At 37.0% G+C, this 16,164-nt stretch overlaps 2 long non-coding RNA genes across 2 annotated transcripts in view; one reads left to right on the plus strand and one right to left on the minus strand.

Moving 5' to 3' along the window:
* LOC125699229 (uncharacterized) overlaps positions 1-735 on the minus strand; it is a 58,068-nt gene extending 57,333 nt beyond the window's left edge. The window contains exon 1 of the long non-coding RNA XR_007379486.1: positions 707-735. This is a non-coding gene — a long non-coding RNA (uncharacterized LOC125699229). The remainder of the gene's footprint in view (positions 1-706) is intronic.
* Positions 736-4,110: 3,375 nt separating this feature from the next.
* Positions 4,111-16,164, plus strand: part of LOC125699193 (uncharacterized) — a 263,892-nt gene continuing 251,838 nt past the window's right edge. The window contains exon 1 of the long non-coding RNA XR_007379474.1: positions 4,111-4,231. This is a non-coding gene — a long non-coding RNA (uncharacterized LOC125699193). The remainder of the gene's footprint in view (positions 4,232-16,164) is intronic.

A 16,164-nucleotide genomic window follows, 5' to 3' on the forward strand; every position in this document is an offset into this window, starting at 1 on the left:
TTTGTGAACTGCTGCTGAGATAGGCTTTCAACCACTAATCAACTGCTAGGTTCATTTAAAGCAAGAGCAATGAAAAGCTGTAGGATGTGGATATAGGTTTTTTTTTTTAAAGGATATTCTAAAAAAAATGATCCACAAATCCCCTTAAAAAAAAAAAAAAAAAAAACACCAAACAACCACATTCAAGAGTCTGCGATACACACTAATCATTTTCCTGGAATTAAATAAAAACGCTTCATATTACTCAAAGTTATAAGAATGGTGGTTCTTGGGCTTTTCCATGATTGTTTCTTACATGCATTCTACCTCAGTAAAGAGCAATACTTTCATACTTTATTCTGGTTTTGTCTTGCTTTTGTGTTTGTTTTTCTTCCTGAAGTATTACTCTTACCAGTTGTTTTGTGATAGACACACAAGGTTACAGTACAACTACTTGAAAATGACTGGTTTGAAGGTTTAATCTCGTAAAACAATGAACATTCAATTCTTTCTATTCATATGGATAGCTAATAACATTGTCTGAAATACTCAGCTCCATGGGTTCTCAAAACATAGTGCTGCAACACTATAACATGATAGAGAGTAATGTGATAGAAAGCACAGCAATGATAACAGGGTGACAAAGTCCTAGGCTGCAGAAAGGGAGGATAAGCCCAACTACAACAAACATAAACACAGAAACAAAGGAAAAAGAAAAAACACTTACTCTCAGAAGGCCTCAGGGGAGGCAGGAACCTCCAGCAATAAGCCCCTATTTCCACTGCCAACCCTTAAATGAGATCGGAGAAGGAGTGTATCCTAGCTCCACCCCTTCTGGTCACTCAGGTTCATTGCATGCACCTGAGCTCCCCTGAGTTGGCCCTGCCTTCCCACCAGGTGCTCAATCAGTGCTTCAAGCCATAACTTAGCATTTCAGCTACAAGTGCAAAAACCCTATTTCTGTATCTGATAGGTGACATCACCAGAAAAGAAACAAGGATGAAGGATGGAAAAGAAGGTATAATTATCTTTTGTTTTCGACATCCTTTTTTTGTCATGACTAAGGTTTTCAGCACTTGTCTAGTTAGATGACTCTATTGCATCAACTGCAGTGTCTTTTTACAACATGCTACATAGGGTACAGAAGTTGTGTATTACTAAGTACTGTTTGTCTTTGCATGCCATAGAGCACACATGCAGTTGCAGCAGATCTCTTTCCCTTTGAGGCTCATACTCAAAGCTTTTTACGTTATTAACCAAATAATGTGCTAAAAGTAATCCCCTTCTTTCATCACTGCTGTGGAATTTTGCACAACCATTCTACACTGGCATTAAAAAAGCACTTCCATTGACATCATAACCACTCAGACACTTGCACTGACACTGTAATGACTCCTCTGGGGCTGTTACCACATCGATGGAAGTATGAGAGACACTTCATTGACACTGTAACAGCTCCAGTGCCTGGAATGTGATGGTAATGGCTCCTTTGGGGCTGTTACCATGACAGTGAGAATATATAAGACTCTTCCATTGATGCTACAAAACCATTTACACCAATATCAGAAGTAAATCCACAGAAAACAGGCAACAAAAATGAAATAATCCAGCTAAAAAAAAGTTTAAAAGTCCTAAAAGACAACAGAAATTTTCTGGAGGTGTGTTTGTTTCAACTTTACTGAAACATGCTCATATATAAAAATGCTACCACAAAGAAACAAATAAACATCCATGTTTTCCATTCAGAAGTGGGCAGACAGGTGAAATGAGAGTCTAATATCCACAAAAAAGCAATGAAGATTCTGGCTCTTTACAAATTCTACTTTCTGGAACTTTCTGGCTATGGAAGTAATTGTAAAGTTTCCTTATTACTTTTCATCGAATTACCAAATTAAGAGCAGATCTCTAAAGTAAGAAGACTCAGAACTATGAAGCATATGCAGTGGTCATATTATGAGTGTAACCTCGAGGTTCTGATAATACTTTACAGCTTCTTAAGAAAAATAATTGGAGGGTTAGGACTCAAAATAAGTCGTTTTCATTTTGTGAGTTTTTCATTATTGAACAGTTTGGCAAACGTTAACCCTTCAAAACATTCATGGAAAATTTGCTGATGTACTTAATTTATTATCTGAAGCTGCAAAATAATTAGGAGTCTATGAGCAATTTGTTAAACTAAATTAACAAATCCAATTAGCTTTGACCAGCTACATACAAACTAACCACAAACAAGAATTCTAATTGCTATTTAAAAAAAAGTCACAATTTTAAGTCCCAATTTCCCTCTTGGCATCCACTTTATAGGCTGAGCTTTTCCATTTAAAAAAACATCTCCTTTAATAAATCCATCAAGAATTGCTTTTGGAGCTGTGCAAGATTGCTAGGATCACAGACCTAGTGCAGAGGTTCCTTGTTCTATAGTCCACATGATTGGCAGGAAGAGACTAGGAAAGCTCACCACAAATAACAAACACAATTCAATGCTGAGCTAGAGCAGCACACTAGTACTTAAAAGAAATGCAAAGGCATCATCGCTTATACAATTCAAATGAGGAAACCTTGCACTTCCAGGTAGAAAAATACCACAGCCAAAACTTCATTTTGATTACTTTTTCTCTGTTGATCACAGTGTAGATCACTTCCAGACTGCATCTCCATCACGTAAAAGATAAGTCTGTGCATGTTACCTACAAGATCATGTGATTTAATTCCTGCAATTGTAAAATATCGTTTTGACTTTAGAGTTTTCTATCTGGTTTCAAAACATTCACTCATACAACTTAAAAAATGTTACTTCCAACACACGCAGAAAAGTTTTTGTGCTGAATAGTTATTATTCAGAAACTGGCAATGGTAAGAAGTCACCTATTAAAAAATTATAATCACCATCTTACAAGGTGATGCACTAATAGCTCAGATACTACTTATATTTTCCTAAGTTTCTCTTCAGTTTTTCTTCAATCAGTAGACTGCCTTCATTTGAAGTCTACTACTTTTTTTTTTTTTTTTAATTCAATTCTTCTTTTGCTTAAAATGTAGTTATAACTTTATTCTAACATTTATTTTTTCAGTGTTATGCAACAAAGTTGGGCAGCAGCACCACAGAGTAGTCTGACTGCAGGGAGGAGCAATCTTGGAGACACCTACGGAAGCCCACACACAGCTGAAGGGACATGACTGCCATGCTGGAACTGAATGTCATCCCGAAGAGGACAGTACTTGTCACACATGAGATTATAACAGCAGTGGGAAGCTAAAGGCACAGCCTTCACCTAGAAATAAAGCATCATACAACAGAAACATCCCTAGAAATACAGAAGACACCCGAGGTAAATTTAGGCAACATTTCAACCTAAACGTGCCAGCAATCAGTATCCACAAAGGAAAAAAAAGCGGCAGGTTTATCAACATGCATTTGACAAGCTTTGAAAAAAAACCAAAAACACGTGGAACTACTACCGGGTTTTGTTTCTACCCAGAGGATGAAGATTTGGCCATTCTGGGAAGGCAGGACGCTGGTATAACACTACAACTGGAAATAAAGCCCTCCGTCCAGCACACTGACTGCAGGGAACTCCCACACAAAGCCATCATGAGAGCTAGATTTTGCCCAGGATAACAATAAAAACCTCTGGTACTAATGGAATTAGTAGCAAGGATTAGAAGACCATGAAGTCCTTAGTCTTATGAACATGACACACACATTTAAAAATAAAAACTAAAAAATTAAAAAAAAAAAAATGAGAGAGAGAGAAGGAAAATCAATGTGCGCTTTGTGAAAACGTGGGCTGTCTGAGATACCAAGCTTACTGCTCTGAAATATGCCAGGTACAGGAACCCACATACTGAGTAAATACCACGATCGCTAGGAAGAATTCTAAGTTTACAAGCAGATATAGGAAAAACGAATAATACCACGTGAGGCAAAACTATTTCCAACAGCTATATCAGTATAGAAACTGACCTCCGCAGCCCCGAAAAGCACCCACACGAAGTCACCGTATCGTTTGGAGTAAGATGGCGATGCAGGACCGGCCGCCTCTCCGCAGCCGTCCCGCCCGCAGCCGCCCCCATCAGCCGCGCACGGAGCCCCGCCGCGCGCCGCGCCGTTCCGCGCCGCACCTTCTGGAAGCTTTCAGCACGAGGCCGCTGAGGTAACGCAGTAGCGGGGCGCGTGCTCCCCCGCGGGACAGGCTTTTTCCTTCTGAAACGTCGTCTGCGTACCTCTGTGAGGCTGCAACTGGACTGAGAGGTAAGGTCGAACAACTTGTTTTGCTTCTTATTTCTTATTTTCTTAGTTGCTTATTTTCGTAACTCTAAGCTGTTTGTGCACCTGCTTTGCTACAGTTCCGAGTAGACAGTTCTGTGCTGTGCTTTGAAGAAAACCGCTTCTTAATCATTCAGATTTGTTTCAGCTTGTGCTGCGAGTAGGAGGTGAGGTGAGGTATGCGTACGTTCAGATTCCTCTGCCTGGCAGATTAGCAGAGCCGCACTGTAGTAAGGCGGGTGCTGTGCCTGAGGGCACGGTGTGTTTGGCTGCAAGCGCCGTGCAACCACGTGTTGGAAGCGAGCTCTCTTAATTTTCGGCTGACCTGGAGCTCTCAAAGAGAAATTAGGCACCTTATTATTTCTTTTTTTTTAAATTTTTATTTTATCTGTGAGAAATAAGTGATGTTGTTCAGTCAAGTCTCCTGTGGCTGGTAGAGACTTCACAGACAGAGTTGGCTTTCTGGAAGCAGGAAAGAAAATTTCAAAGGGTAATTTTTTAGCTGGAAAAATTGGATGTCTGGATGAGGTTCTACAGCTGTTTTGAACTTGTCACTGAGTATAGAATAGAAAACTTTTAGAAGCTCACATGTTAAAGTACATAAACTGTTCTCTACTTTGTGTGCAAAAAACTAGACTAGTTCTGTGGCAGATTTGGCTGTCTGTTCATTAGCTGCTTGAAAGTTCAGCATTCAGGAAGGTGATAAATGTCTCAAGTACTGATATTACTAATGCTGATGAAATGTGAGAGGTTATATTTATTTTAATGATGGATATTAGATATGCATTGATTCCTACCTGTGTAATGCATTTTTTTTTTATGTTGTTTGATGTCATCTGTTAATCGCTTAAGCATTTTCAGTGGTGGAGCAGTGATGTTTAACTATACAATCCTCAGATACAGATGCACTATTCAACCTATATTCGATAGCTTGCTCATATATACGTGTTACTTGTGTAACATTGGCCTGGCTCAGTGTGGGGCAGTTAGATTAGATGGGCAGGCTTTTTGAGGGAGGCCTTCTAAATTTTTCTTACTGCTGTTCTTTCTGTTACAAATTATGGATATAGCTCAGTAGGTTGCATATGTTAACAAGTGGTATCTTAAGGAAAATAGCATTCCAATATTGTTTGCTGTTGTCAACAGTTTTATCATAGTCATTAAATATTAGTAGCATAACAAGCAAACATATGAATTTATTTGGGATATAGGTACCATTTTATTATCACAGATGATAAGTCACATTGCACTCTAGTAAAATTTTCCAGCTTAGCATATGCTGGTTTCATGTAGGCACTACCACCTGTTTTTGTTGTGTGTATGCTGAGAAACAGAATACAAAGTCTGTGAAATTATAAATAAGCACTAATTTGTTGTATGTTTCATGCATCTGTTTAACAATGCTGGCATAGTAATTTTTAATAAAGAAAATCATATTGATTTAAGTATTTAGAACAGGAACATGCTGCAGAATTAGTTTGCATATTCATAACACTCTGGTCTTTGGTATTTTACCTTTTATCCCAGACTGGATTCTTTCTTGATTGGAAGCTTTATTTTAGGCTTAGACTGCAGCATTAGTATCCTGTTGACTCAGAGAGACTCCTTTCTACTCTGGCTGCAATTCTTTCATGACTGTTTATTAATGTACTTGTCCAGTATCTTCAGGCACAAAACAAACAGCCATACAGTAGGTTAAGCAAGAAAATGATGCAAACATTAGCACGTTTATAACTGTCATTCCTTTATTTACCATGCAGTGATGTAGACGTACAATCCCTGCAGCAAAAGTCTGTGATTCTCTGCCAGCTGGCTGCCTGCCTTAACTTAGGGGAATAGTGATAAATGAACCTCAAGCAAATGGCCACCGCCTGGGTAAAGCTCAAGTGAGCTTGTTTGGCCAAGGCTCCAATGTCACATAAATAAAATGGACTTTAATATTAAGATACATCTGTGAACAGACAATTCCTCCTCAGTCTGTCTTGATTCAGTGCATGTGCAGAGGTTTTTAAAGATGAACATTGTTCACATGTAGAAACAGCCATCTGATTTTGTTCTTTCAAAGCAGCCTTGGAAAGATAGAGATGCTATTAAAAAATAAGTAAAAGGAAGACAGTATGGAGTCATCATATTAATAATGAGTTCTATTGGGCTTATTTATTCATGTTGACTTTCCTACTTTTATCAGTATGAAATACTGATTCTTTGTTGTAGCTAAATACTTGTGCATTTGCTAAGACGTTAAAACTTAAATGTTAAACAAAAATGTTATATTTATGTAGCTGAGTAACTGTAGGAAAAGCATGTATATTTTTAATCACTAAAATGTAGTGTACTACTGAATGGTTAACTGAGTCACGGCCTGAACCACTGATTGAGCACCTGGGGAAAGAGCCCCATCAGCCCTGGGAGTGCAGGTGAAGGCAATTCAGCTGGGTGACAAGAAGGGGTGGAGCCGCGCTGTACCTCTCTTAGACCTCATTTAAGGGCTGACTGCCACTGGGGAAGGATCTCTAGATGGAGATTCCTTCTTTGTGGAGTCTTTCCTCTGAGCCCAGGTCTTTGGCAATAGGTGAGTACTTTTCCTTTCCCTTGTAAGACCCTTCTATCCGCATTGGTCCTTTTGCTGCTATGCACCTCTATCACCTTTCCACTGTGTTGATCTTTTTGATTGTAACAATTATTTAAAGGTCTATTATTTTGAGCTCTTTCATTAGCTGAATCCAGATTTATTTATTTTTATCCCTTATTACAAAAGCATTGATGGTATAGTATTTGACTCTTTCTCAGCCTATTCATATTATTAGTACTTAATCTAATTCAGCAGAAGACTGCTTAGCTTTGATAAGATACTTAATTATTGCTGAAGTCAATATGATGTGCAACTCCTGATATGTTCAGTCACTTAGTCTGTTACTTTACTCCTATCTGTGCTGTGTGGTTAACATATCTTTGACAAAAATAGCTTGTGTATTTGTGTGTCACGTTAGTAGTCTTACCTGATTTTTTGGCTGTAGTTCTGAGGTGTGAAATAATCTTGCCAGTTAGCCCTGATATAGTTTTTTAGAATTATGGATATTCTTCATTTGCAATTTTGTCTTTTTCATTTTGTATGTTGTTACATATGCTAAGTACACATGTAGCTCAGGAGAGTTGGAGGGGGAAAATGAAACAAAAATCCCTACGTCTGTAGATCAGTGTTACCTACTATGGTTGATTCAATCATTACCAGACCAAAAAATGTGAAAGAAATTTATACTTTACAGCTTCATATTAAAACATATTTTAGGGATTCTGACAGTATGGTGGCATCCATGGTCAACATCTTCTGATTTGCTGTTTGCCTTCCTGCCCTGTACTAGTGCTGTAGTTGACAAATGGATTCCCATTCATGCATATTCCTTTTCACTTTTTCAATATATAAAGGCACTTTCTACCTGCATGAGAACTTATTTTTGTACGTAGAACAGGGCATCTGCCAAGTACAGTTAAATTCTATTGCACTACATAATCACTGAGTACTACTATCTCAGCTGGACTTGCAATGTATATACCCTTTACAGTAACAGAGCTGAGATGTGAAAAAGCACTCTTGTGGTTCATAAACAGCAACTCTTCCAGCTGAAATAAAGGGATCATCCTTTTTATTGAGCCAGTGGGAGCTGTGCTAAGCTTCTCAGCTGGAAGTCACTCTTTACATCGTGCAAGAGACTGATTTAAAGTCATTCCTTTGAGGGCAGCTGGGGTGAAGGATTTGTTTGGGAATTAAGCAGATGCCCCTCAAAACTATCTGCTTCCTTTTAAAATCCAGTTACCATAACAACTGTACAATATTCTTGCTCTCAAACAAAGAACTTTTTTTATTTATTAGGAAGCTTGCGCTCCAGGAGTGAAGCTGATTTACTTTCCCTGAGGAAACTTACTAGATGACATGCAAAATGTCAGGGAGTGAAGAATTCAAACTGGAGTTACAAAACTATGTTAGAAGTAGAACACCTTGTGGGAAACTGTACTTTTTGAGTTCTTTTTTAAATAAGATAACAGAATTGCAAGAGTTGGAAGGAACCTCAAGTTAGCAAGTCCAGCCCTCCTAAAACCATGTACCCTACAGTAGATCACATAGGTAGGCATCTGGGTCTTGAATATCTCTGTAGAGAGAAACTCCACAATCTCTCTGGGCAACCTGTTCCAGTGCTCCATCACCCTTACCATAAATAAGTTCTTCTGCATGTTTTTATGGAACTTCCTATGTTCAGGTTTTAGGCCATTACACCTTGTCCTATTGCTCTGCGCCACTGAGAAAAGCCTGGCCTCATCCACTTGTCTCCCACCACCCTTTGGATATTCTTAAACATTGACCAGATTCCCCCACAGTTGTTTTCTCTGCATGCTGAACAGACCCAGCTCGGTCTTTGCTCATACAAGAGACGCTCCAGGCGTCCTTCCAGGAGATCCCTGTCTTTTGTGAATTGGGGAACCCACAACTGGCCACTATTCCAAATGTGGTATTTGAAATCAAAATGCTGACAATGTGTGGAGCTTGTATTGTGAAAACATACGACTTATTCTCTGCTTCTCAGATATTTTCCAATTGTTTTCTAGTATGCTACAAAAGACTTCTGGACATTGAGAATCCACAACATGCTAAAACTGCTTTAAACATGATTACTGTATCTTATAAGGGATTAAAGTGGGGTGTACCTTTCAGCTTGTTTGTTTTGTGATGTTTTTTGCCTAAAGAGCTATTTGTAGACGGTTTTCATTTTCTCACTTTCAGTTAATAGCCACACTTTACAAGAAACTTATTTTTTTATAAATCAACTATTTCACTTTTATTATTGACTTCAGAATGGCAACATCATAAAAATGTTGTTTCTGATGTCTGATTCTTAAATTAAAACATTTAATTTTCAGCACTATTTTCCTTTTTTTTTTAACTCACTTTGTATTTTGAACATATTAGTATTAATACAGGAGTAACACCAATTGTGGGGTTTGGGTTTCTTTTGCAACACAACTGGTTTTGAAAGAAGAATAAATGTTATTTTCCTTTTTAAAAGAGAATCTGCTTTTTTTTTTTTCTTTAAGAGTAAAGGTTTATTTATGTTTAACATATTTGCACCTAAACTCTATTACTGGCATATTCTTAAGTTGCTGAATTGGAGTTTAGAGGCATGTATACTGCTTAGTAAAAAAACAAAACAAAACTGTTTTCTTGAACTTATTTTTTTTGAGAATGCAACAAAGGAGTTTTCATACATAAATGTTTCTGAACAACATTACTTTCTGTGCTGGGAAGAACCGGAAAAGAAAATATACTTTTATAAACAAGTAGTGTCTTTAAAAGAGATGCAATTTAAGAAAATGGACTGAAACACTGCGTTAAACCCTTTGGTGGTGGTAATCTGCCTGCTGGAGTTCAGGTATCAAAATGCCCAAACTCTTCCCTTTGAATCAGTCTTGATATGGAGGCGATGAGTTTGTTTCACAACAAACTTAATATAATCAGATTACTTGTATGATTAATACACTGAAATAAGAATATAAAAGAAATATTCATTTTTTTTTTTAACTAGAAATCCCACAGAGTAGCTGCTTTAAATCTAGATTTAAATCAGGAAACTTTGAAGAATGCTAAAATGTTCAAACGTAGCTAAATAGTTTGAATAAGTAAATGCCACCATCTTTTTAGTGTTTAATATTACTCAAAGGCTTATTACTCCTGTGTGACAAAGTTATCATCCTTGAGATTATGAGTTTATTGAAAGCTGTTTCATTTTAGCTCTCCTGAGCAACATAAGGCAAATGTTGGAAACCCTCTGCCTGTCAGCTCTGTGCCACTAGTCTTCTTCACTATGCATGCTTAATCATAGTTGGGAAGTAATTTGTGTGCCTATATTTACTGTAGCTGAAATGTCTTTAACTAATAGAGGATATTTTCTAATCTGTTACTTAGAATTTGAATTATATGTAAAGCTGTTGCACAACAGAAAGAAACAAGCTATCAGAAGTCATTTGAGATTTTGGGAGATTGTGGTGTTTTGTAGAGTATGGGAGGGGGAGATTGTTACTGGGAAAGCCTTTTGGAGAGCTAATAAAACATTTTGATGCAGTTTGTTAAAACTGGGAACTGTGACATCCACTTTAGATCTGACCATCCACTGACTCACCAGTTGAATGGTCAGAGAGCGTGGTTAAATCAAAATAGGTGTTACAGATGACAAAGTTGGAACTCATGACAGTGGCTGATAATTGTGGTTTTTTTTTTAGGTCATTAACTGAGGGAATGTGGAGGTGTGCTTGTGTGAGAGAAACTTCCTGCATGCGATCATGAGCCCACTTTATGCTGCTTCATTCAGTTAGTCTACCATAGATTTTTCACTTTTGTACCCACTATTACCTTTTCTTAAAAACAGATTTCCTGTAGAAGCTTATTTTACCAACAGAAAGTAGCAATTGCTTTTGTGGGAAACAAACAGTATCAAATAGTTTGACCTAACTGAGCAAAATTAGGCTTGCGTGTATTTTTAAATTAATGTACAGCAAGAATAAATATTGAAAATAGCACCAACCCTGGCATGTGAAAACATGAAGGTTTCTGACTTCACTGGCTGGGAAGCTTTGTTGTGTTGCAGTAGGTTTGAAGGCTTCAAATCCACAGTTCTTATGAATTTAATTACCTCGATTAGAATTTAAGTGCTTTTCTTTACCTGGGAAGTCACTAGCTGCTTCCACTGTGTCCTTGTAAACACACGTACCTGTTTCAAATTCTGACACTGATATCCCCAGTCTGAGAATTGCTGTATTGAATTGAGTAAGATTCACATGAGAAAGTGTTTTTACGTATTACTTTATGTAATGGAGTAAATTAAAAGAAAGTTTGTGGCCTTCTATTGACAAGAATAGTAATAGTATGCTACTTCTGGAAAACTGAGTCTTAAGGATTGTAATCAAGTCCAGAAGCTTTCAATCTTAGCTGAGGTGATCTAGTAGAAAACATTTGTACCTATGTAATTAATGTGAAAGTACTTAGTCTTAGATTACTGTTAGTCAAGAATGGACTAGGAAAGGCTAAATGGTGCATGCCAAAGAAGAGTGGGTATGAATCTGTAGTTCTTAGTAAGTGAATCTTGGTCAAAATGGAGTCAAAAATCTGACAATCTTATGGACTTACTCAGAGTTATCGTGAGATCATGGCACTGAAACATTTAAAATGTTATTTTTTAACTAATATTTTGCAATATATAGAATGTGCATTTAGAATGAGTAGAAATGTGTATAAATTGCAGATAATCTGTTCAGATGAACTTGAGTTTTAGAGTATCAACTAGTAAAATTTTATTATTTAAGCCTGATACATTTATTTTAGCTGTTACACTTTCAAGAACACCATGCGATAAAACATTAAGATACATCAGCTTTCTGAAGTGGAAAGATCTATTCAATCTAATGAGTAAGATGACTTTGAGCAATAACACCTAATGTAGCTTCCTAGATACTTTTCTTTTTCAGAAATTACAGAGGCAATTAGAACTTAAAAGACAAAAGGTTGTATTTCATGGAAATGAAGAGGAAATGGTATTTTTAAGGCTTCTTTGGAAACTGAAATGATTACAGGTCATTCTTTTGTAAAGGTCATAGATACAAATAGAATTCAAACTTCTTTGAATGTAATGTTCTTCAGTCATGCTACTCAATGGTAGTCTATATGATGAAGTAAGATAGTAATTAATGTGAAACAATAGCAGCATTGTATTTTCTTGACTTCCGGAGGATTTTCAATGTGACCTGTGATTCTGAATAATTTTTGCTTTCATGTTAATGCAGTAGAAACAAATACAAAATATCTCAAGGTTTAGTGGTTATCTTCAAAGGAGAATGCAGAAATAGCCTCAATATATTTTTCTATACTTTCTGGTAGACAAAAGGATTACTGAAACATGAGGGATAATTATGAATACTGATTCCTTAGATGTATTAGTACCATCCATTTTGTATGCATAGAAGCAAGAAAATAGATTTTGTAATTTCAATACATGTGTTTTTCCTTCCTTGCATATCTGAAATGTAAATGACCTTTTATTTATTAAATTCTGAAAAAGCCATTTTAAAGTTCTTTGTACTTGATGTGTATGGGAGGAAATAAATTATATTCCATATCAAGTTGTTTCTTGAGAAATGCAGCTATCTCTATTAAAAATCAACACAGATAGCATAAAAAGTGTGTGATTGCTTTCTTAGCAGATGCGTTGTTTTCTTTTTGGTTTCAGAAAATTGTCTTGAGATTGGATTTTCCATTACTGCTGTATACGGTAGCATGTAATATAAAGTATTTTTTTCGACTAAGTTTTCTTTTTGGTATTATGAAGACTCATCACAAAGCACACAAGAACTTCACCTTCAGAGTGTGAACAGAGTACCTGCCTTTGGACTTAAACAGAAGTTGTAGTAGTGAACCATCTACGTAAATAATGTTGCATTGATCTTTTGCTCAGGTGGTGGAGCCATCTAATGCCTCAGCGTTAAGGTGAAGGGAGAAGGCAAGGTGTGTGTTTGTGTTAGCACCAGCAGTGCATTAGCACTGAGTATTGCCAGCTTAGAGAAAAAGCAGGACACTTCATTCTTTTTTCTTGTGTGTAGTGTGTCTAGCAGAAATGCCTACTGATTCATGTGAACTTGTGGGTAGAAAGCATTCTTAAGGGGTGAAACACTAAAGAGGAAACTGTTTGACATGGAGGAAATAAGGCTCAATGTAATTTTTTTTATATATTTAGATAGCATCAATATCACACTGCACTGAAAGTAATAGATTGAGCTTCACTGAAATTTATAAGATTTACTTGAAACGTGGGCCTTGCTACCAGCTGTTTTCCTCTCAGCTAATGTGGGAACAGTCTGTATAGAGGTCTGCAGCTCAGGTAATGAAAGCTGCTGAACTGAGATGAGCCAACAATGAGTAGATGGATGATTTGTTTCTGTGTTCTTGTAATAAAAAAAGAACCTGTAGAGCAAAGTGTTTCTATTTTTCAATAACATATACGTTAATTGTAGTTGTATGTGTCATAGTGGTTGATTTGAGAGCCTCTTTGTTGTTCTGTTTGTTTTTCAGAATATAGTGAAGTGGTTGCTTGTATTTCTGCTTTAAAACTTGGCAAAATTGTGTCCTGTCATGAACTTCCTGGTTTTCTGGAATGATTCTATGATTCTATTATTGCTTTTACTTTTTGTGTGTCAGAATGAGAGCCGTAGAGAGGAGTTTTTTGGCATATTGGTTAGAAATTGCACAAAATCAGTTTCAACTCAAAGCTTTGAGTTCCTTTCCTGCCGTTATGAACTACTGTTGAGTGTCATGGTTCTGTTTTTGTTTTTTTTGTTTTTGGATTTCAGTATTCCACATCAAAACATCATGTAGTGTACGGGGCATTAAAGTGTCACTGCCCCAATTCCAAGTACCTATCCCTGTACATTACAGCAGTCACGGGATCTGGCCCTTCCGGGTGGGGGGGCGCTCTCTTGCTGCCTTGCAGTGGGTGCTGGAGGGTGCTTTCCTAGCCGTTCCAAGCTTTTCAGGTTTGAATCGGTCCCGGGAACTCTCTCTCTTATCTTGTCTGATTTATTAATCTCAATTTCAATTAAATTGTATATATTGTGTTATTTTGTATTCCAATATTATAGTAAAATAAGTTTTCCTCCATAGATTGCTGCCGCTGCTCTTTTCCTCCCTTTCTTCCTTCCCATTTTTTGTGGGACTGGGGTGGGGGGGGAGGGCAGAGGCCTGTCGCCCCTGTCACGGACATAGATTGATCTGGTCAACTCCGTGACATTGAGAAACAGATGAAATGGAGTCTTTCTCCTGTAAAGCAGTTGAAGGGTGACAAACAGGACAAATATATTATAGTGTGGTTTGTGAGGAATGTGAGGTCTTCTCTGAAACTAATGCCTCCTATTTAATTCTGTTGGCCCACAAGATCAGAGGGTGATGCTGGTAGGTGTGGTAGTAGATGCTGGGTGTGATAGTAGAGATGGAACCTTCTCGCCAATATTCCATTCCATTTTGTTGCTGTACAACAGGTGGCAGCAGAGGGGCAGTCTGACATGGAGGTGTAGATGGAGCTGTGTTATTGAATTTGTTCATGCAGAAACAATTGTAGCCAATGCTATTCACTGGGCCTTGCAGGATGTTCATGGAGACCAGACTGTGCATGTGAGCACAGTGAGGGGTGGTGGTATGTTTCGGCAGTGTCAACAGCAGGTCACCTCTGCTGGTGCAAATTGTTAGAAGTGCAGCATGCATTCATTGCTGGTAAAAATGCATAGCTAATGTTGGTGACTATGATGAATAGCTGTGTTTTGTAGCTGAGAACTTGCTTTTTCAAATGATGTTATACTTTTTGCATCTGTAGTAGTTTTCATGGAAATAAATAGGAAGCATTACTTTTGGAGTGACCTAGGAATAAAAAAATATTTTTTAATGAAAACCTTGAGCATCTTGGTGCTTCAGGACTGAGTTCTCTGCTTATGTTGTCCTCAGTGCCTGCTGGAAGTGCTGAGCTTCTATGAGCTTTAGCCTTCTGTAAAGGTGGCTAATTGAGTTAAAAGAAAAAAGCCTAGCCCTGTAATTAGTTATAATTAGTTATAAGAAAATCATTTTGGAAATCCTTTAATTCATCTACTGTTTTTAAATGTAGAGGAAACTGATATGAATTTTACAATAAAAATCTAATTAAGAAACTTCTTAACAACTTCTTCGCATGATAGCTGAGGAGATAAAATCTCTGTTTATAACATAGTGCATGAGCAGTGTGTCACATTCCTCAGTAGTCAAGCTAAGCTAAGAAACGTTGCTATCTGTTCAGTTTCAGTAAGAATCAGTTGCTTTTCCATGTTGGGGAGAATAGGTTTTATTTTTTTTTAGCTGATAAATAAAAAGGAAGCCTATATATAATCTTGTTATGAATTTACTTGTTATGAATTCAGATATCTGAAATGCTTATTGTCTTAAAATTTGAAGTTTGACACCCAGAAGTTTCATATTCTGTAACTTGAAGGGTGATCTGTGACGTGCGTGAAATACAGACATGCAGGCTGTAAGAACTGAGTACTTTGTTTCTGCAACATTGTAAACTATTTTAAATAAGATTCACACGTAATTTTGTCATTACTGTTGTTCATCATGGTACATTATAAGAATGTGCTATTTTCATGATGAAGTAATGTGTTTGCCTTACCTGGATGTGGCAGTTAATTACAAGAAGACACCTATATAACATAGTGCCACTCACTAGGCTACTCTAACAGGTTTTTCTTCTGCATAAGAAGTGAACCAAACTCATACTTTAGAAGAAAGCCATGTAATGGTACCATAGAAAAACTTCAATAGGAGATATCAAGTTTTTTTTAATTTCAGGTAGTCCTGTCTCTGTAATTCCAACATACATGCTTCTATTTAGTGCATATCTTCACCCTGGTTTCAATTGTTTTGTGCTTCACGTAGTATAGAACTTAAATCAGCAAATGCAAAGGCCCACCTTTTACATTTTTTTTTTTTTAGCTTTTAGTATGTTATGAGCCAAGTAATTGGCATTGGTGTATAATGTTACAAGATCACAAGACTGAGAGTTCTTAGCGTTACCTCGAGAGGAATAATCTTAAGTGCTATATAAAATTTTGCTTTTAAGTGAAAAGGAATATAGCAACAATACCCATTCAGTTGCAGATAAATACAGAATCTTTCATCCTTCAGTGTTTTCTTTTGCAGCTCGTGTCATGAATATTTTGGATATTTTTAGTAAAACTTGATAAATGGCTCATTATGTAACTTTAGGCCATTGCTCTGATCACTTAAAATTATTTTTTAAACACCAAACCATACCCTAGCCTTAGCTACTTTTTATAGCTATGAAAAGAAATTGTTTCCA

Source organism: Lagopus muta, chromosome 12 (assembly GCF_023343835.1).
Source record: "Lagopus muta isolate bLagMut1 chromosome 12, bLagMut1 primary, whole genome shotgun sequence".
Classification (NCBI taxonomy): domain Eukaryota; kingdom Metazoa; phylum Chordata; class Aves; order Galliformes; family Phasianidae; genus Lagopus; species Lagopus muta.